The sequence below is a fragment of the Oratosquilla oratoria genome, chromosome 41 (genome assembly GCF_046742065.1).
Source record: "Oratosquilla oratoria isolate Oo_2021 chromosome 41, ASM4674206v1, whole genome shotgun sequence".
Classification (NCBI taxonomy): Eukaryota; Metazoa; Arthropoda; class Malacostraca; order Stomatopoda; family Squillidae; genus Oratosquilla; species Oratosquilla oratoria.
In genome coordinates this window covers 30,117,632-30,137,662 of record NC_134817.1, presented here as the reverse complement: position 1 = coordinate 30,137,662, position 20,031 = coordinate 30,117,632, and the positions used below count along the sequence as shown (strand labels likewise).

General features: G+C 42.1%; 1 protein-coding gene across 1 annotated transcript in view; it reads left to right on the top strand.

The window, feature by feature from the left end:
- Su(Tpl) (Suppressor of Triplolethal) overlaps positions 1-20,031 on the top strand; it is a 279,849-nt gene that overhangs the window by 133 nt on the left and 259,685 nt on the right. The gene's annotated exons all lie outside the window — the stretch shown is intronic.

The following is a 20,031-nucleotide window of genomic DNA, read 5'->3' as shown; positions in this document are numbered from 1 at the left end:
GTTTGTATTATGATGCATGAGAAGGTAGAAATCGGTGGTGAGAGGGACCAGGTTAGGCAAAGGAGGCGCTTGGCCACGGAACAACAGGAGACGGAAAGCAACAAACTTCATATGGTGTATCGATATGTCCCATTTTGTTGATGTTTGATAGTCAGGAGAAGTTCAGATAATCATTATAGTGGGTACTAGTGATTCGCAATGTTAGAACGTATAAATTTGAAAAGGATAGTAGGGCAAGAGCCGGAAGAAGAGGGAGATTGAGGGGCAGTGGAGTTTGGGAGCAGCTGGTTGAGGTGCCGTGGAGAATCTAGGGCATATGCTTAAGCAGTGAAACCACAGCTGTACAAATGTATATTATTAATTAGAAGCTGTTAAAGTATAAACGAGTGTATATAGAAGGTAATTTGTAATATGGCGAGGACGGGTGGTGTTAGGAGCAGGGCAATTGTGAAAGTAAATGTAGAATCAACTCCGCCAGTAACTTGCTCGTTAGACGTGTACATCAACTTCTCTAGGGTATATCAAATTGTTTTATGAATATCAAGGAGATGTACAATAATGCTGGTTTTGTAAATTTATTAGAGAGAAAGCACCAGACTCGAATCTGTTAAAGGGTTCTGCTGATGGAAGAGAAATGGGTAGTAGGGTGTCGTGCACATCAGCCAAGGACATGTATTAAGTGAATCAGATTTTGAAGTGTTCTCCCAGCTCAGTGTTCATGTTGTGGTCCAATATTGTCCAGAGTATTAAAATGGATGTAATGTGTTGTGATTTTGTATATGGAGGGTAATATATCCATTAGCTGTTGGTATTAGTTTTCCCATTGCTGTTTTGCAATTCATTGTGGATTTTGTCAGTGCTGATTTTCGGATTTAAAGACACTGCATAATGCAATTGCAGTATATTTCTCCAGTGTTAAGAACACTACATTGTTGCTAGATTATTTTGGGTCAACCTTATCAACTTTCAACTTAAGTTTTGAGAAGTTGTCTTGTTTTTATATCCCACATTCCCATAGAGATCCAAGTATCTTTCACGAGAGGGTTTTACCTTTTCTACTGTCCTAATTTCATAGGTTCTGCTCATTATTTACAGTTCTAATTCTTAATCTTGGTGTTATTTTGAGCACAACCTCAAAGGTCAAAATATCCTTCTGGATGGCCTTGGCTTTTTTTTTTTTCCACATCTAATTCCATTTCTATGCATTATTTATAAATTCAAGTTTCTGAATAGCACCTCTCCTCATCTGATTCACTCACTTGATACAGAAATTAATTGGGCAATTTTAGGTGGTGTTATAGTCCAGTTTTGCTGGAACAAGAACTTTTTCTTTTTGTTAGACTATGTTGAGTGGGTCAGAATAAGATTTGGTTGTTTAAAGTCAACCAGAATTTGTAAACAACTATTATTACCATCACTGGCAGTTTCTGGTAGAAAATTCACCTGAGGGACCAACAGTAGGTAACAATACCTTATACTCCTTCTAGAGGTGCCCCAAGGGGCTGACACTGTCTCCAGTCGGGGTTCAAGATCTCTATCAACTTCACCAGAATTTCCTCCACCCTTTCACATGTGGAGAACATCTAGTGTCTGCTTTCAGCCAAACACTAGTTTATTGGTGGTACAGAAACAGCCCCAGACTAATGCAACATACTGGTCTAGTATTTCTTCTCAGAAATATCTATGGAAGAGCTTAAACTCTTGCAAGTCATTGTGGGTTTCCAGTCAGCAAAACTCAAGGCAACAGTTATCATGAATGATTTATTGGAACCATTAATATCATAGCCTGTCAGTCATGTTGGATCAGTATCATCATCAGAGCAGTCATGTTAGAAGATGTATGATAATAATTTTTAAGTCATAGCCAGTATTTGGAATGACCTAATATACTGCCTGATATTTTCTTCTCCAAAAGTATAGTCATACAGTGAAAATAGTATGTGGCTACTGTGTGGAAGACGAGCATTTCAGTTTCTTAATTCCACGGGTAATTTTGGATCACCTGCCTTCAGTAATTGTTTTCATTTAGAAATCGGAAGTCGCCCTGGTCAATTAAACTATGTCATTCAGAGTCTAATGCTGTACTAGCATATCTTGTGCTATCTTGCATGACATTCATAACTTTGTCTGCCATTGATGTGAAAGTCTTGCAAAAACAGGTTCTCACATGTTTTGTCAAAACTGAGTGATCAGTGAGTGCCTCACTGAAATGAATTAACTAATTTCTGAAGTCCCTTTCATTGTCAACTTTGAATAAATACAACTTAAATTTTCAAATTGTTTTGAGGCATTTGAAAGCAAACTTCAGGCTGAGGAACACTGTAATGGGATAATTAAGAAAGGATGCAATAGTCTTCTAGAAGTTTTCATGGGTTAATATCATCATCCTCGACAACATATTGAACTGTCACTAGGTAAGTGACTGCTTTTGATGTAAATGCACGTGTGAGCAAACGGTTAATGAAAGCAACATTTACGGTTGAAATATTTTTTATGTAATCGAAACAATACTTTATATAAATTTATATTAATAGTCACTTAAGGAACTGGTAATTCATAGCCTTTTATGATATAAATATTGTTTATACAGCATAAATTATGTATGGCACTCATGCTAAGCATATATTTGTGTTCCACAATATTTCCTTAGTCATAATTTTACAAAAGAATGCTGATCACTTGAATTTCTACCCTTCCATCTTACTACCCTCCTTAAAGATAGATCCATTAATTATTAGTGATGAAATACTAGATACTTAGTCATTGTTGAATTTCATCAGTTTCCTTTTGCACCTGTAGTGGGGGACACGGATACAATCACAATGTTTCTGTGAGAGGAGCAGAATGAGGAGACTAGGGGTCTTAGTGTATATCTCTCCAAAGAGTTGAAGGTGTTTCAACCCCTAACCTATAAAAGGGGTGATAGAGGTCACAGATATAATCTGTATGGTGTGCTGATGACCAGATTCCACTAATTCAGGAATTTAAGGTAAAGAGAACAAAATGACATGCACCATAGGTATTCAGATCCATTATAGATTTAAGTGTGTGTGTGTGTGGGGGGGGGGCATCTATAGTTTGTTGCCTTGTGGTGTCCATAGTTACAGTCATGGATTTAGTGACTGATAAGCAATTGTCTTTTACAATTCAGCCAGTCAATCATTATCTCAAGTTTTTCATGCAGAAAACACTTCATGACAGCAAATGGCAACAGTCTGGGTCCAGTCCATAAACCCATAAACTTTTCAAGAATCAGTGGGTTAGTCTGTATTGTGTTAGTGTGGGACTTCTATAGCAGCAGCCAGTAGGAGGAGGGAAATAGTTGTTGCTTAGTTTACCTTATGCAAAGTTGAAATATATTAGTGGACTTCGAGGTCTGGGTCCTAGTCTAGAATACCTTATCATTCAATTTAGGTCCCGGTCCTGGTCGAGAATATAGATACCAGAACCTTCATAGGGAAGATGAGTATCTTTCATCCATCCACCACATGCAATTACCAATCATGTGAGAACTTAAAATGGGGAGTGTGATGTGTGATAAAATAATTGTGGTTTTAAGTACCTGGTGGTATGGTCATTTTATATTTTAAATATACAGTATTATGAAGAATCAAGGTTATCAAGCTTAATCCCAATTTTGGCACAGATTGGTCATTTATATATATTGCGTGTACTTGCGCTGACATAGATATATTGATGAACTTGCAAGTGTCCACTTCAAGGTAAATAAAAGAGCTTGCCAGTAGCCAGAATACTGTACAAGGAAAATTGTCACTAAGTATGGAAAGAGTTTAGGAATCAGTCAATTGTCTCGAGTTTTGTTGATTGGAAACCCACATTCTCACAACAGTTGGCAGTAGTCCTTGGGCCCTTCCATAGATTCCTCAGGGAAGAAACTTGGGACCTGTGTTGTATTAGTATGGGACTTTTTTTTATGTCAATGGCTGAAAGTAGAAGGAAGAGGGTAACAGTTACCAGTTGTCAGCTCACCTAAAGTTTAAAGGTGGAATAAATACAGAGTTGATAAAGAGAGATCTTAGGCTCAGAACAGAGACTCAGCACATGGGACTGTACCTCCAAATTGATGATGTTTGAAGATAGCAAGGGGGTGACTGACATCATTCATTCAGGACTACCTCATTGTTAGTTCCTGTTTGGAAATGTTTCATCATGATGTCAAAGGGTACCAATGGCTTTGATTAGTGTCAAACTTGGAACAAAACACAACCAGTAAGGGATGCAAATGTCTTTGGTTTCCCGATGAATCTAAAACAGGCATGGGCGGATGCGAGTTGGATTTCCAGCTGTGATCAGACATGGAGCAAAATTCTGTGTGATGGACAAGAGTAAGGTGTTATTATCATCACTACTTTATTCAGCAAAGGGAAATGAACCTCACTGCTGAGAGGGATAAAATCATTTTTATTAATCCATTTGCTAGTGTTATTTTCTTGTATTTTTAATTTGGCTTATATGGGATACATTATGCATTACGTTCCTGTCTTGACTGATCCCTAAATGTATGTAAATAACCTTCATAATTATGAGGAGTGACTTATGCACAGTAATATGGATGAGTACCCCAAGATGATATGATCTGGAAGTTAGAAAAAGTCCAACAAAAGGGATGAGCAACGCTGAGGGATCAATCTGTCTGTTGACGAAGAACATGGCCCCCAGGAAACAGGCTCAGTCCACAAGTCAGTTATTGAATTGATTTTGTGGATCTGTTTGGAGTGAGTGTAGGACAGTGTAATATAATATGCTCTGTTTTCTGTTTGGTGGTTGCATCTAGAGTATATAGTGTCTGTTGCCAGGCCAATAATGTATTGGTACTGTTTCAGTGTAGGGTAGGGATCTGGATGTAGATGTTGTTTTAGTGCAGCCAGTAATCATTCTTAAGGCATTGTTATGGTTGATGAAACAAATGCATCTTGTCAGGCATTCATTGCTTACTCCCATCTATCACAAATCAAGGAAGCACCTAGTGGTCAAGTTTAATGGCAACCCCCTCCCACAGGTCAAAAAACCTAAATTATTTTTCTCACTTTTAATACATTTGCCTTCACCCTTCATATGAAAAACCATATTGTGAAGACAAATAAACTGAACATAGTCTGAACCACTGAAGGCATGGTATTTGAACGGGAAATTGAAATACACTTCACTAAACTGCCCATGTGATTCACAATCAGCTGTGCTGCTACAGTATGGTGTACACTTTATCAAGATCTGCTTAAATCCTTCAATGGGTAGACATTATATTCAAGTTGAATAAAAAAGGCCAAGTATAGATGGTTTTAATTTTTTTTTTTTTTTTTTTTTTTTTTTTTTTTCTTTCTATAAAATAAACAAGACATGTACCACAGTAAAATTGTAGCTGTGGCCAGTTTCCTGGAGGCCAATCCTGAAGTGAGAACCAGACAATAGCATGGTTGATTGATCAGATGATTTCATTCACCTGAAAAGATGCCCCTAATGAAGGATTTCAGACTCCGATTCTCCGTAACTCCTTTGGTGTTGTGTAATGATTCTAACTTAAATGCCACTTGGCTTTGATTAGTTGATGAGGTATCCTTGTGAAGTTAATGCTATCTCAATTAACCACCGTAGTACAGAGCTGTACTTCAAGGATTTTATTCTGGCTAACACACACTTGTTCATCTAAAGAAATGCAATTGGAGTGAATGAGTTAAAACTAGATTTCTTCAGCAAGATGACATTTGTTACAGATTTTATCATAATTAATGTTGGGTTTTTTATTCATCCAGAGAGTTGTCACAGAAAGGAATGGGTTAAGACCTTTGGCATATAGATCTGAATTTTGCTGTGAAAGAAGTTCATTATATATCAGCTCAACTATAGTGTGCACATATGAGAAAAACATTCCTGAATCATGTTACAATGCTAAAGTAGTTTTACTTTACAAAAGAAAAAAAACGGACTTTAGTGATTATGAAGATTACTGCAACATGATTCCGAGAAAATCAAAAGATAGAATGTCATCAAGGTCACTGTCCATAAAGTAAATCACTGTTGGTGGGGTTAAGCATGTTGTCAGTGGTGTAGGAAATGTTTTCAAAGATTGTTATGTATAGAGTACTTATGATGGAGTATAACATTGTATGACTTCCGCAATGCGCTCATCTTAGGTATATTTCTGGAACTAGGCCAGTCATTGTTTGTTCAGTGCTGGGCCCCCTCATCAGGTGAATAGAATGAAGATTCATTATTCATAATGGAATAATATGAATTAATATTTAAAGGAGTTAATCAAAATTGGTTTCTTTACCAAAGTGAAATAGCACCCTTGAAGAAAAATCTGATCTCTTGGCTTAAGTTGACTTGTTGGGATTCCAAAGTCCTTGGACATCTTTAGATTCAGATGCACAAAATGAGATTCTCATTATGCTTTGTTCTTTGTTGTAGCATAATTTTGTTTGCTTTATTACAGACATGGCATAGTTAATGATGCTGGATAAATATGATGGATTGGGAATCAAGCCATATATTGGTTACATAAATAAAACCTTGTACTTATAGAATATAATCGACATCATAGGAAACTGATGGACTTGACACTTAGCGACATAAAGCCAAGGTTGATTGTATCGCTTGGAGCAAGCCAGCCGTCCTCTGTCGCCTGGGTGACAGTGATGTCATGTCGCCCAGAAGTTGGCCAGCGGCCGCCTCCAGAAAAACTCGTGTTGTTCGTGGACACAGGTGCTCTCCTACGTCAGGAGTACTTCCGGGAGGGGTCGAACACCGATGATGGTGGTGATGATGATCACGCTGTTGTCGCGTGGTGTTTTGTGGGTGCCAAGGAGACGAAAAGGAGGCCTTTGAAATGAGGGAGATTGTGGTGGACCCACGCGCTGGTGGCAGCAAAGAGATGGGACTGTTATAATTGTCCTGACGCCAACGTGCAAAGTGTTAGGTGTGATGCCCATCTGGAGGAGCATACCCCCCTCGATCTTTGAGCATGTCCATAAGCGAAGATCTTGCTGTGGGGCAGAACCCCCCTCCCCCCTTGCATATTGGAATGTATACAGTAAAGCGGATATGTGGGTGAGGTTTGCTCGCGCGCGTGCGCACGTGCTGGCATCCCGCCCCACCTCACACCTTCGTCGTTTCGTTCGTTCCCGTGCCCTCCCTCCCCACTCCCCCCACCCCACACAAACTCCCTCCCTCTCACTCCCTCACCCACGGGCATTTGGCAAGCGTGCATTGCACGCCATTGCCCGTCGCATGGACAAAGTTGGGCTGAGGCAGTCTTTGATGCTGCCTGGCAGGCTTATTTTCGTTTTTCAGATCAAATGCGAGGTGTCTGCTCCCCCCCCCCTAGGTGACGTCTGCCGTGCTAGCACGTGTCATGGTGAAGTGTCTCGCTCTGTCACCAGTGTCACTTAGGATATGCAATCACGTTGTCATTGTTCTCATAGAAAGGCATATCAAGTAACTACCTCAGCTTCTCTCTCTCTCCCCATTTCTACGACTTTCCTCATCGGTGCGTTATTGTCCACATTAGATAGAAACACTTGTTCTGACGTCATACCAAAACTTCCATTCCAATCAGAAGGAGGGGGTGGGGTGGGGGGTTGGAGGTGCCGGACTCACGCTCCGTTTTCTTTCGTATATATAACATTTTCTCCCTCACTGCACACTCTCCCTCCTACCCTCCTCCACCACATCCCGTCGCCTTTTCCTTCTCGTCCCTTCTTTTTCTTGCCGAAAATTCGACTTCGTGTTTTGGTTCATCTTGGTTCGAGACTCACTAGATCTTCCTTTGCACATCTTCCGCTTCATCTTCCTTCATATCCTCTTCCTCCTCTTTCCCTTCCTTGTCCTCGGCTCTCTCTCTCTCTCTCCTCTTCGTCTCCCTTTACCCTCCTCGTCCCCTTTCTTTTCCACCTCCTCTTCCTTGCCCTTCGTCTCTCCTCTCACTTCTCTTCCTCCTCCTCTCCCTTTTGTTTTCCCGGCGCCTTCATCCCGTCCCGCCTCTCAGCTTACGTCTCGCCGCCAAGTGGTGCTGCACTGAAGGCTTACCAGCGCGTCCATATATGATCCGTTTTACTCTCTCTCTCTTGAGTGGACAGCCGGGCGCATGATTGGTTACCGACACGGAGTGATTGGTACAGGGATTAATTTATATATATATATATATATAGATGAGGTGGTAGTTGTCGTTTGTCTTGGTTAGGTAATTGTTTTTATTGACTCCTGAAGAACGATAGAACATTATGTGTGTGTGTATTGTATGTGTAGTGTTCCCATTAATGCAATGTTATGGAATCTCCAGATACATCTCTGCGGACCAGAGTCACGAATGATTTTTATGATTGGAATGCAGATCACTCAACTTGAACCGTTTCTTGTTTCTGCCATTCAATGAATCTTGTTTACACCTCTTCGAAGTAATGTTTTCCCAAGGATAGAAACGCTGGTGAAAGAAGACGTGGGTTGACATGTCTTCGTATGTAGGGTCTAGATAAGAACAGGTCTGTTCTCATGGAACTGATATGACGTCACTAGAACACACCACCTCGTGACGTCATATCGTTCGTTTTCTTTCCGATGTGAAGCTACCTCTTTTGAAGACTTTGAACCAGACAAGACTTTTTCTGTTTGACTGTCTTTACTTGCATTTCTATGGCCTGATTGTGTTGATCTAATCGTAATATACCGGAAAAGAGCAACACTCGTGGGGTACCGTTTTTATAGGTTAAAAAACTTTGAATTGGGTATTGTAGCTTGGCTTCGCAACTCGAGGTTGCTTATGACGTCACGTCGCTTTATTTGTGCGTGTGCGCGAGATGTCATGGAATACGGTCAAAAATTGAAAAGGAGTTCCTGGCCCTTCATAGGACCCGGCTGAACAGTTTTAGTTTAAACTCTGAGTATCTTGTAGTTTAATGCTTTTATTTCTTCGTGTGAAAGAGTGTAATTGTATTTTGAGTACGTACAAGGGAAGTGTTGAATATATATTTGGCCACTGACAACTTTTACCCCCCCCCTCTTCCCCTTCAGTACTGAGTGGCACGTTTCCTTGTTCTTGGCTGTCATCTTATGATTTTATTCGTCTCTGTAATCGTGTGTCTCCTCGGATCGATGCTTTGGAGGTGTGGTGAGTTTTCCTTCAGGTATTTGGCAAAGATGTTCTCCGGCGAAGTCATTTCCGTTCGGCCCGGGACCCGCTAATAGTTTCCAAGGTCTAAACAACAGACACGCACGCACATAAAATCGCACGCTATCGGTCTTTTGTATTTTTTATACTGATCTCTGACAAGATGTTTGATTCGACAGAGGGAAATCCAGTGTCGCCTCAGAGTTAAAAAAGTCTTATCTCAAAGAGAGATTTAATGGGGGATTACCTAAACTCTTTCAACAGTATCGTAACCTCGCCAGGCAGAACAAAAACTGTAAAGTTGATCATCTTAACTGGATGAAAATGGGCAAATAAAGTTATATATGTGTGTTGAGAGCAAAAATAAATAGTTTGATTGAGCTACCAGGGCACGCTTCTGCAGCTGTAGCAGTGTAGTGGAATCCAGCTTTAGACGGTGACGCGTGGACAGCTGAGACCAGCAGCTCACCTCAGTCACGAAACCTTAGAGGTGCAGCTGGTTATCCTACTTGTGGTGTACTGGCCCCACCCACAAAGGTCACTTGTCGGCCAAGGAATTGCGGGGCATCGGTCAGGTCACCTCCTTCAGTGTCGTGTGACGTGATTGACATATTTTTTTCTGGTTCGTTTTTTTCATTTTAATGACCTACCCACCACGGGACTCGCACGAGCGCTCCATGTATAATTAATGTGCGTCTTTATACGTGGCGTGGGAATGAAGATGAACGAAATAAATGAATGATTCATAAATAGGGCAGTACTGTGTACACTCAAAGGTAGCGTGTCTGCTTGTAGTGTGGATACCTTTGCTTCCCCCAAGGAGCCCCCAGGCAACTAGAGACGTTGAATAATGCTCTGAATTCCCCACGGCGAATCAAACGGGACATGGCGGGCGGACTGACAGACGACGTGACGTCATCAATGCCGCACTCGGTTTGAATTGCCGTCTAGTAATGTTTTCACCATTATACGTTTACAGAAGTAATTATTGAGGTGGTGTTAGTTTATTCATTTAATTGTCTGTGTTTAGAACTTACATGTTCCAGTGGAATATGAATCTTCTAATTATTTAATTACTAGGTACATGTTAGGAACGTCAAAACTGGTTTATCAAGTGTCGTCTAGATGAAGTAGCACAATCTTTGTAACAAAGTTTACGTGGGTCCACTTTTACCTGTATGCAGAGATTTGTTTGCGTTTGTTCTTAGTTATTTTTATTTGTATTCTATTATGTACATATCGTACAGAGTACGTAGAATCTCAGGTCTCTTCCTGGCATAATTGTATAATTGCCATTGTTTTTTCCTCCTGGGAGTAGAATGATGAGGATGTTCAGGCAAACTCCAAAGTTCACCGACATTTGGTTGTACAAACATATCTTCCCATTCACGGCTTCACAGTACATTCGTTTTAATTTAGAATTGATTAAATTTTGTCACACTGACTGAGAGGCGTTTTGACCAAACACACACTGACTAAGACGCCATCTGGCGGATCGTAGGTTAACTCGGGCAGGTCAGCAGCTGGTCGTAAGACCCATGTCTTGGGTTTATGCTGACTTGTGTACTTGTTGCTGACGAGGGGTGTGCTGAATCTAAGGCAGCTTTCAGGAGGTGGGAGGAGCGGACGTTGGGCGAAGGATTCATTCACTGGAAGCTTCACTCCCAAGTTCCGTGCCGGGTGAGACTCCTGTTAGACTGATTGTCGCCAAGTGATTTTATTCAGTGTTGGAGTTTTTCCTCTGTACCGGATCGGGTGGGAGGCTATAGCTGTACTTTCCATGGCCTCCCTTCCTCCCTCCCTCCTTCGTGTTCCTCGTAGTCTTCCAGCCACGGGCCCGATTCTTCCCTCCCCCCCCCCCCTTTCCCGGTAATGAAGGTGGCCGATTGGTCTCGTCCCTAATGAACACCTGCACACTAATAGGTTAGATAATTTCACTGGGCGAAAGTGATCATATAGTACAGGGTGGTCCGAATGTCTTGTGGCCCCTACCAATAGAGCCACAAGCATTACAGTAATACAGAATACGTGTTCTGGATTCAGTTTATTTACTGTAAGAGCAATAGGACAAAATAAGAACACGAACAAAATGTTCCCATCGTAGTATTGTCATCTTCGGAGGAGCCGTTTTGCCGAATCTTTCAGTGACGTCATGTCGCGCACACCCCTGCATGCACACGCTCATGTGCCCATACACTACAAGCAGCCTGGACCCAGGGCATGTACTTTGTATTACGATAATACTTGTACCTCCATTGGTAGGGGTAACAAGACATTTGGACCATCCTGGGAAAGGGCGGGGGAGGAGGGGGCACGGAAATTAGTGTGGCAATTTGATGATATCCAATATGGAAGGGGTTATGATCTCAGTTTGAACGTACATTTTTTTTCAATCTTGTTTATATTCAGTTTATTTTTGTGTACTATTTGTTTAAGTACTTGTTATTTGTTTATCAGTTGGTTTTTCCTCCCGGGTGAGTAGCACCTGTGTGCCACGGCATATTTGTATGTATGCATCCAGGAAATGAATGTACGAGTGTTGGTTAGTAGTATCTATTACAGTTTTAGTATTTGTGTATTTCTTGTATTTTAATTCTTTGTATATATATATATATATATATATATATATATATATATATATATATATCACTTGGACAAAATGTAGCACATTTGTAAAATTATAATCGGGAAGAACCCACAGTCGGAGTAAAAGGAAACCTAGAAGAAGGTATAACTTCTATTTTCGGCTAATAACTATAGCCCTCTTCAGGAAAGTTCTTTCCTGAAGAGGGCTATAGCTATTAGCCGAAATATAGAAGTTATACTTTCTTCTAAGTTTCCTTTTACTCCGACTGTGAGTTCTTTGTGATTATAAAATATATATACACACATAAACGCGCATACAAACGCAAATATGTATACGTTTCCCCACCCGTACCACGTACGTGGAAGGTAACCTTCCTGCGGGGATACTTGGCTCGGTTACATAAACCGCTCTGACCGCTTTGACTGCCCAGCAGCAGCAGCCGCACCAGGAGCAGCTCGCTGCAGGCTTCATCCGCCGCCGTCCGACCGTGCCGAGCTGTCACTCCTGAGGGCGGTCAGAATGCCCCCGGCGCCATTGTCTTCCCAAGGGCGCGTCGGACAAGTCACCAACGTATGACCAGCCATGTGTGTCACATGTTGGTGACTTGTGTGTGGACAAGCTAGTGCTGTCTCTACTGTCCGGGGTGGGGGTGGGGGAGGAGGGTGGGTAATTGGTAATTGGTTGTTTTAAAAGAAGATTAGATAACCTTATGGGTAGGGATAATACTTGGTAAGGGGCATGAAGCTGCCAAGTGTAGGCCTTATGGTAATTTTGGCCTACCTTCGTGATGCCCTGTCGATAATGAATTCGAACGATTGTGATGAACCCGTGTACATTGGGGGTTCTTTGTTAGTTTCATTATTGCCAATCACAAACTAATTCATTCAAATGCGAGGTCCCCCCCCCCTTTGGCAGCCAAAGGCGTTTTCACACGGAGCAGATTTGCAGCTCGTAGTTTTAGTGAAGAAGTCTGATATGTTGGAGGGATATAGATTTCCTCCAACATTTCAGATGATATGCTATGTAGATTGTTGAGAAAGAAAATAAAATTATTTTACGGCTGAAAAAGTGCTGGAGGTAGGTGGAACCGCCAGTTATTTGGAATGGTGGAGGAAAATTAGTCCAGTGTGATGGTGCCTTAGGCGTTAGTTATTGAAGTACTCTGTGTGCGTGTGTGTGTGTGTGTGTGTGTGCTTACAGACAAGTTTGTCAACGTAGTTGTTCGAGAAACAAGTCTGTCCAGATTTATAGCTGGCAATGCAGTATCCATTTGCACCAGTCTTTCGCCCCGCCCAAATCCATGACGTCATCACCTCCAGCCAATTAAGTACGGTTTGGCTTATGCGTGCAACGTCCTCAGGCGTAAGCTTTGTATTGACTGCTTTCCCTTTCCACTAACGATGTTTAGGGATCTTCCCTCAACAAGGGCGTCGGAGATAGTCAACTCCCTAGCCCCCGCCGCTGTTTCTCATATCTTGATAGCGCCCTTGCGCATCAGGTGCAACCCCGGGAACTGGCACTCGATTTTCCTCTATCTTTTCACTCGAGGAAACTTGTCAACCGGTGACTGATCGCCTAACAAAAGGTCTGTGAGAGTGTCAGACTCACCTACCGTTGCCAGCAACTTTAAGGCTGCGGGTTTGGGCAATAATAGAAATAAATGTCAACCATGTGCGTGTGTGAGTTAATTAGAAAATTCAAGGTCAGGAACATGCAAGCTCTTTCTCTCTCTTTTGAAAACTTGTATGTTTTTATTCTTGCAATCGGTCCAGTAATTTTCACGAACCTCTTAGGACTGTACTTTGAAAAATGAGAGATAGTTTTACGATCATTTGTTTATTAGTCGTAAATTATAAATGTCGTTTATTCAGAAAAAAAAAACGTTTGTAACAAGTGAAATCCTAAGCAGTTTCCAGTCGACCGGCAAAGTTTTTTTTTTTTTTTTTTTTTTTTTTTTTTTTTTTTTTTTTTTTTTTTTTTTTTTTTTTTGTAGTAGCGGTTTCAACCGCGCCGAAACCGCGGCACTACCGCATACTTGGAATAACTGTGCGGTCGTGTGTGAACGCCTCCATGGACTTGCGTTGTAATTAAACCGCGGCTGTTGAAAGCGCTAGTGCGAACAGGGCCTGCCTGTGGACAGAGGCGACTTGCAGGTCCTCATCTTCTCGCCTGGAGATTTTGTTCAGCTGAGGGGAGACACCGCCAACTTCCAGTCGAAGTGTGGACCACACAGGCTGCGGATGTGGGTGGTTGCGCCGAGCAACGTTAGGGGATGGGGTCACTGCTTGTAGGGCTAGTCGACGTGCTCCGGAAGGGCGGGGAGGGGAGGGGAGGGTGAAAGTTGCTCCCCCTCTCCACACACACATACACCGGGGAAGCTGAGGAATGGTGTTTGTCTCTCCTGCCCCCCCCCCTCTCTCTCTCTCTCTCTCTCTCTCTCTCTCTCTCTCTCTCTCTCTCTCTCTCTCTCTCTCTCTCTCTCTCTCTCTCTCTCTCTCTCTCTCTCTCTCTCTCTCTCTTTCTCTCTTCTTATTGTAGTATACAGGAAAGGAGCAACGCTCGTGGGGTCCAGTCTCTTGGTCTTTGATTACATACCTGACTATATAAATTGACGTGCGATTCCAGCCATAGCAATATCTCATTATTCCCCAATTATCATTCTTAAATATATATTCGTGAATTGTTTCGTGTGTGCGCGTGTTCTGTGTTCTTCGAGAACATGACAAACTGTTCTTAGTTTAGTGAATGCTCCAGTTCTTACGTCACAGACATGCATTGAGGAGGAGGAACTGGATTGGATGTGAAGGTGGATATAGCGGACAATGCTTCGTGCAATTTGATGAAAAAAATTTTTTTTCGATATATTTGAGGTTGGGTGGGGGGAAGGTCCCACAGGGTGCCCCCCCCCACACCTGATGACGTCACATTGCTCAGGGGCCCCAAGGCTTTTGTTTAATTCGCAAGTCAACACCCGATATAAAATGAGGCTCTTCTCTTTGTCCCTGGCGTCTAGGAGCCCCAGAGGGCATCGTAGGACAACTCAGAGCTGAGAAAAGTTGAGCTCGCTTTGTGGCAACAGCGGGGAAGGGGTACATGTTGCCATAAAGTAATTTCAGGGTAATTATAGTTTGCGTCTACTTATTCGGTATAGAAGATTCCCGTAAATGAAAGATAGTCGTCGTCTGGAAGGAGAGGAAAGGCCTCCTTGCTGAATGAAATTTTCTGGCTGCCAATTTTTTTTATAAGAGATGAGACCGTGATAATATCTGTCTGGAAAGTAGAGGTGGATCGGGAGGTTGCCTGGGAGCTTGCTTGTGGTCATCATATCTGAAGGACAATAGCACATGTAGCGTTTTCTGTAAGATGACCAACAAAAAAATCTCACCCTCTCTCCTCTCTTTCTCCCTCTCCTCTCTCAAGAAGCACACATTTTTAACATATTCCATCGCAATTTATTGGCATTTTGTTTGTGGTCCTGTAAGTGGCTGTCAGATGTTTACAAAAAAAAATTCGCACATGCGCACGTTTAACATTGGTATGCATTGGTTTATCAGACATTAAATTAATTCGTGCTTAGCTGTGGAAATGTATATTGGACGGGCGAATCGGACAGTGATCAAAATGGATGGAAGAGGAATTTGGAAACCTATTCAAACAATTTTTATTTGTGTCGGTGTGTCGTAATGTGCCACAGGCTTGTGTCAAGTGGACACAACTCAAGGAGGACGACACATTTGCCTCCAAAGACTAAAGCAAATAGTTTGCATTCAGTTTTTCGAGGAAAATTTTTACAAAAGAATTTTTTGTAATATTTATTGTCTTTTGTATCTGTATCTTGTTCGTACGTTCAATGACAATATTGCAGTTTGGGTTTAGTGTTTTAAAAGGAAGTTTGGAAGTCGTATGTTTATCCACACGTTGGTGCGTTGATTTTAAGGTAACTTGTTCAGCATGAGTGATATTGATCGTTTTCTTAAATTGTCTACATTTAAAACTGATAGGGAAGTTATTGAAGACCGACGAGTGTGTTGCAGTCAGAAAGGTAAAATAAATTTCTGTATTCTCTCTTTCTCACTCTCGCTCTCTTTCCCGTATCTCTCTCTCTCTCTCTACCTGTCTGTCTGTCTTTGGGACAGGTGGGGGGGTCTCGCTCGGTGGGACCCCACATTCACTCCGAGGGTCACCTCTTAACTGAATATGATTGTGTTGACCAGAAGAAGCTGTCGGGCGCCGACGAGTTGCCCTGTTGGGATGAGGATTTTCTTTGCCACACGTCATGGCCGATGTCGAGGAGCCTCAATGTTTTTTGGCACTATGCCTTCCTAACCCCCCACCCCCACCCCTCGCAACCTTGTGTGCATGGTGCCCTCCCCCCCACACACACACGAATGTAAGCCTCATCCTCATTTTATTTATTTATTTGTGTATTTGTTTATCTTCACCGTAGGCATATGTAGAGAATGGTGACTAAGCCAAGCAGTTCGTAAACATAAATGTTTACGTTGGTCGAGAGAAATCTGGCTTGGTAAATCGTGTGTGCATAGCCATGGATTATTATAATGAGCCCCATCCTGGAAATTTAGTATAACTGCACTCCCCCCCCCTGTTATTTATTTATAATTATTTTACTTTATTATCATTATTATTATTGTCATTTTACCTTTAGTGTATATATAGAGGATTTAATTATGAATCCAAAACACAAATACCTGGACCCCGTCTTAACGTATACACTGGACCCAAGATCCTTCCCATCATTGCATATCACCAGGTATGGTAGCTGGTGGAGCAGAACAACGGTAGGCAACGCCACAAGCTCCCGTCCCATCCCATCCCATCCCGTCCCGTTTTGTCCCCCAGCTCGTCCTTCGTTTTGTCCCCACTTGCTTCTCCCCCCCACCCCCACCTATCTTGTCTTCGCCAAGGCGGCCGTCGGTCTCAACCTGTTGCTGCTGCTCCTCCTTGCTGCTTCATCTCGGCTCTCTCTCTCTATCTCTCTCTATCTCTCTCTCTCTCTCTCTCTCTCTCGACTATTTGTCCTCTTACTAATTGTTCCTTCTGTAGTCAGATATACTCACTAAAGCCCTATACTTACTATTTGTTGTTCATTATACATTATATATATATATATATATATATATATATATATATATATATATATAAATATTCTCGTCGACTGCAGACTTTTCTAGAAACTGCATACGAACATCGTTTGAATCGTCAAGAAGGGGGAACATTTTCGTACTTCTTATTCCCCCATCTTCGTCTTCTTTCTGCGATGTTGTATGACTAATACAGGAAGCACTTCCTGATCTCTCCTATCCCTTATGGTATTTGGCCTTCATGCATATTCCCTCAGGTCTGCTCACACTTTTTGTCCTTTTCTCGTCAATTTGTATTCCGTAGAACAAGACAAGGTGCCGCGACATCGTCGTGGATTTTCACGTTATAAATATAGTTATTGCGAGTTCATCTTCCCTCTTCCCTCTGAGGGCCTTGTGCTTCCTGATTCTCGAGAGAGTTAATTTCCTGGTACACCATCGTTTGGGTGTGGGGAAAGAATATAGTACTCGAGTTCCTGGTTTTGTGATAATCAGCCAACGGAGACACTGCGCCGCGTTCTGTCTCCGTAGTTTTTGGTCTGAATGATTTATAGACCGTTGCCTGGCGTGTTGTGTAACTGGGTGTTTGCCGAGTTAGGTCCGCCCCATTATGTGTTTTTATTTTGATTGGCGGTGATGTATTGTGTGTGCTTTTGGCTGGTGTTTGTTCTTGGTAATATATGGAAGGCTTGGTAGAAGATCATTGGACAGATGTTCACACTCAAACTCCTCCCCCCCTAATATATATATATATATGTGTGTGTGTGTGTTTTGAGACATTAACTGGTTGACGTGAGGAAACACAGGGGTCTTAATCTAAGTTTATTCCTGACTAGTTTCGTACATAAGATTATGTGCGAAATTAGTGAGGAATAAATATCCCGGGTACACGCACACACGTACATACATGAGTGTGTGTGTGTGTGTGTGTGCATGTGCATACATATATATGCATATACATATATACCTGCGGACTAGATGTATGAAAAACAATTTTGTAGATTGCTTTATGTTGGCAGGCCTGCCTTCTCAAGTTGTAAAGTTGCCCATTAGTATGCTTTGGAGCTAGGAGCAGCAGGCTTAAGTGAAGAAGCGAACCTCACTCGTAAATCCCAGCCCTACCCAAGCAGTGTGGCGGGGGCCAGAGGGGGCCTTCCTCCTCCTCGAGGTGCTGAGGTGGGTTGGGTTCTATTTGTTCAAGATGTGAAGGGATGGGTTTACCTTGACACCCCAGTCGTAATTTTTGTAAGGGGAAAAGAACATTTGATATATGTGCAGGTTTGATTTTTTATTCGCATGTGTGTATGTATATATATATATATATATGTATATATATATATATATATATAATATATTTCCCGCATGGTTATGTATTTCTGTTGATACTCCTGCATCATCATCTGGCGAAAAAAGAAATACTCTTACCCGTTTCCAATGAAAAGGTTAGGAAGAGCAAAGTGGTATTTATATATTTACGACCTGGATGCTTGCTGTCCAAGTGGCTTAGAGCGTTGCAACTTGCGGCGGAGTTCGAGGTGACGGCAGTTTGAACCCTGCCGCAAGCGAGTTGGACCAAGGGCGTGGTTCATCAAAGTCCGATTCTTTTAAAATCACCAGTTACAACTTCTGGAGAACGTGTTCGAGAATCGCGATGTTTCAAGGGTGTACAGGCATATTAAACATTCTACCGTAAAAAGTCTAAACGCATTAACCCCAAAAATCATCGTTTTGAGAAAGTCTATGGTAAAGGTTTGACCGCTTTCTCTCTCTCTAAAATATCTGCATCTTGTAGTTTTCCAAACCTGGGGATGGGTATGAGAACTGTTGCTTTATACCGTTTGATTCCCTCAAGATGTTAAGCAAATAGTCAATGCGTTATGCCTTGTAATAATTAGAAGACATGTGGAGTTAATGCAGTCTGCCTTTTGGGACCCCGATATAATAGTAAGAATAAGGTTCGTGTCTTTCTGATGATTACAGATTCCAAAATTACTAAAATTGCATTTTTCAAATTGATGCGTTCTGCCTTTTAATGCGCCCTGTGTTCGAGGTCGCCTCTTCTCGTGTTGTCTCTCTTGGCTTGTCATCTGCCAGGGGCACGCCGAGACTGTTTACGTTCCGTCTGGTGCCGACGCGAAGGTCGAGATGAAGTGCAACTTGTTGTGTTCCTCCATGTTTTGCTCCTCCTCCTCCTCTTCAAGCCAACCTCACGTGTGACCCTCCAACTCCTCTCGAGCTCTTCAAAATAGTGCCACTGAAGATGGGAGGGATCAGTCGAGATCTTAAAAAGTTCGCCTACCATTAACCGCGTGAAGTGTCTTCACAGCCAAACACTTTATTGGATCGTTTAATTCCCTGCCAAGGCCATCACGCAAGGCCGATGGGAATCAAGCCCGGGTCTGTCAGTGACACGTCCCTGTGTGTGTTTGCCAGGTGAGCATAAGGCCTGGGCACCAGTGTATTATTTTAAGGGTGGGTGTTGCTTAGTAATGAAACGTGTTGAATAGTGGGTGTGAAATGACAAAAGAGCGGCATTTGGCGTAAGACGGAGCAGATTGTGCGTGTGTGCGCGCATTACTCTCTATTTGCTTATTGGCCCTGCAGATACAAACGTACACGTTCAGATTGTGTAATGCATTCTAGGAGACTTGTCAAATAGTGGTAAATGTTCTAGAAAAATATATTGTCAACAAGTTCATTATAGGTGATTCTAAAAGTGTTTATTGGTCGCCAAAAATATGGTACAGGTATAGAGGTCACCTCTGAATTTCAAGGTCAGGAGAAGTTTGCAGGAGTGCCGTGGCAGAGGTCGGCGCAATCATGCAACTCATGGGAAAGGCCTTTGTTCTGTACTGGACTCCGATTGATTAATTGATTTACAGATTGAATGTACTCCCAGGGTACAATGAAGATTGGTCCACCTGTTCAGTGACGATTTTCACGCAGCACGTCACCTTGACTTGTATTACTACAGTGTCGTTGGTCTATAACGTGGGTGGGTGGCATTGGTACCCTTACGGATCGGAGTAACGTAGCTTTCTTTTGTGGTATGGTTAGTCATAATCTCCTCTCAAAGAAGAATGATTGTCAATCTTAGCTTCTTTCAATCTTACCATTGTGACTTAACCCCTCAGACGCGACGTTGGTTTCCAGGCACAGAGGCTACACTTGATAGTTTATTGGCCTAATTATAGTGTATAACGTAATACATCATACAA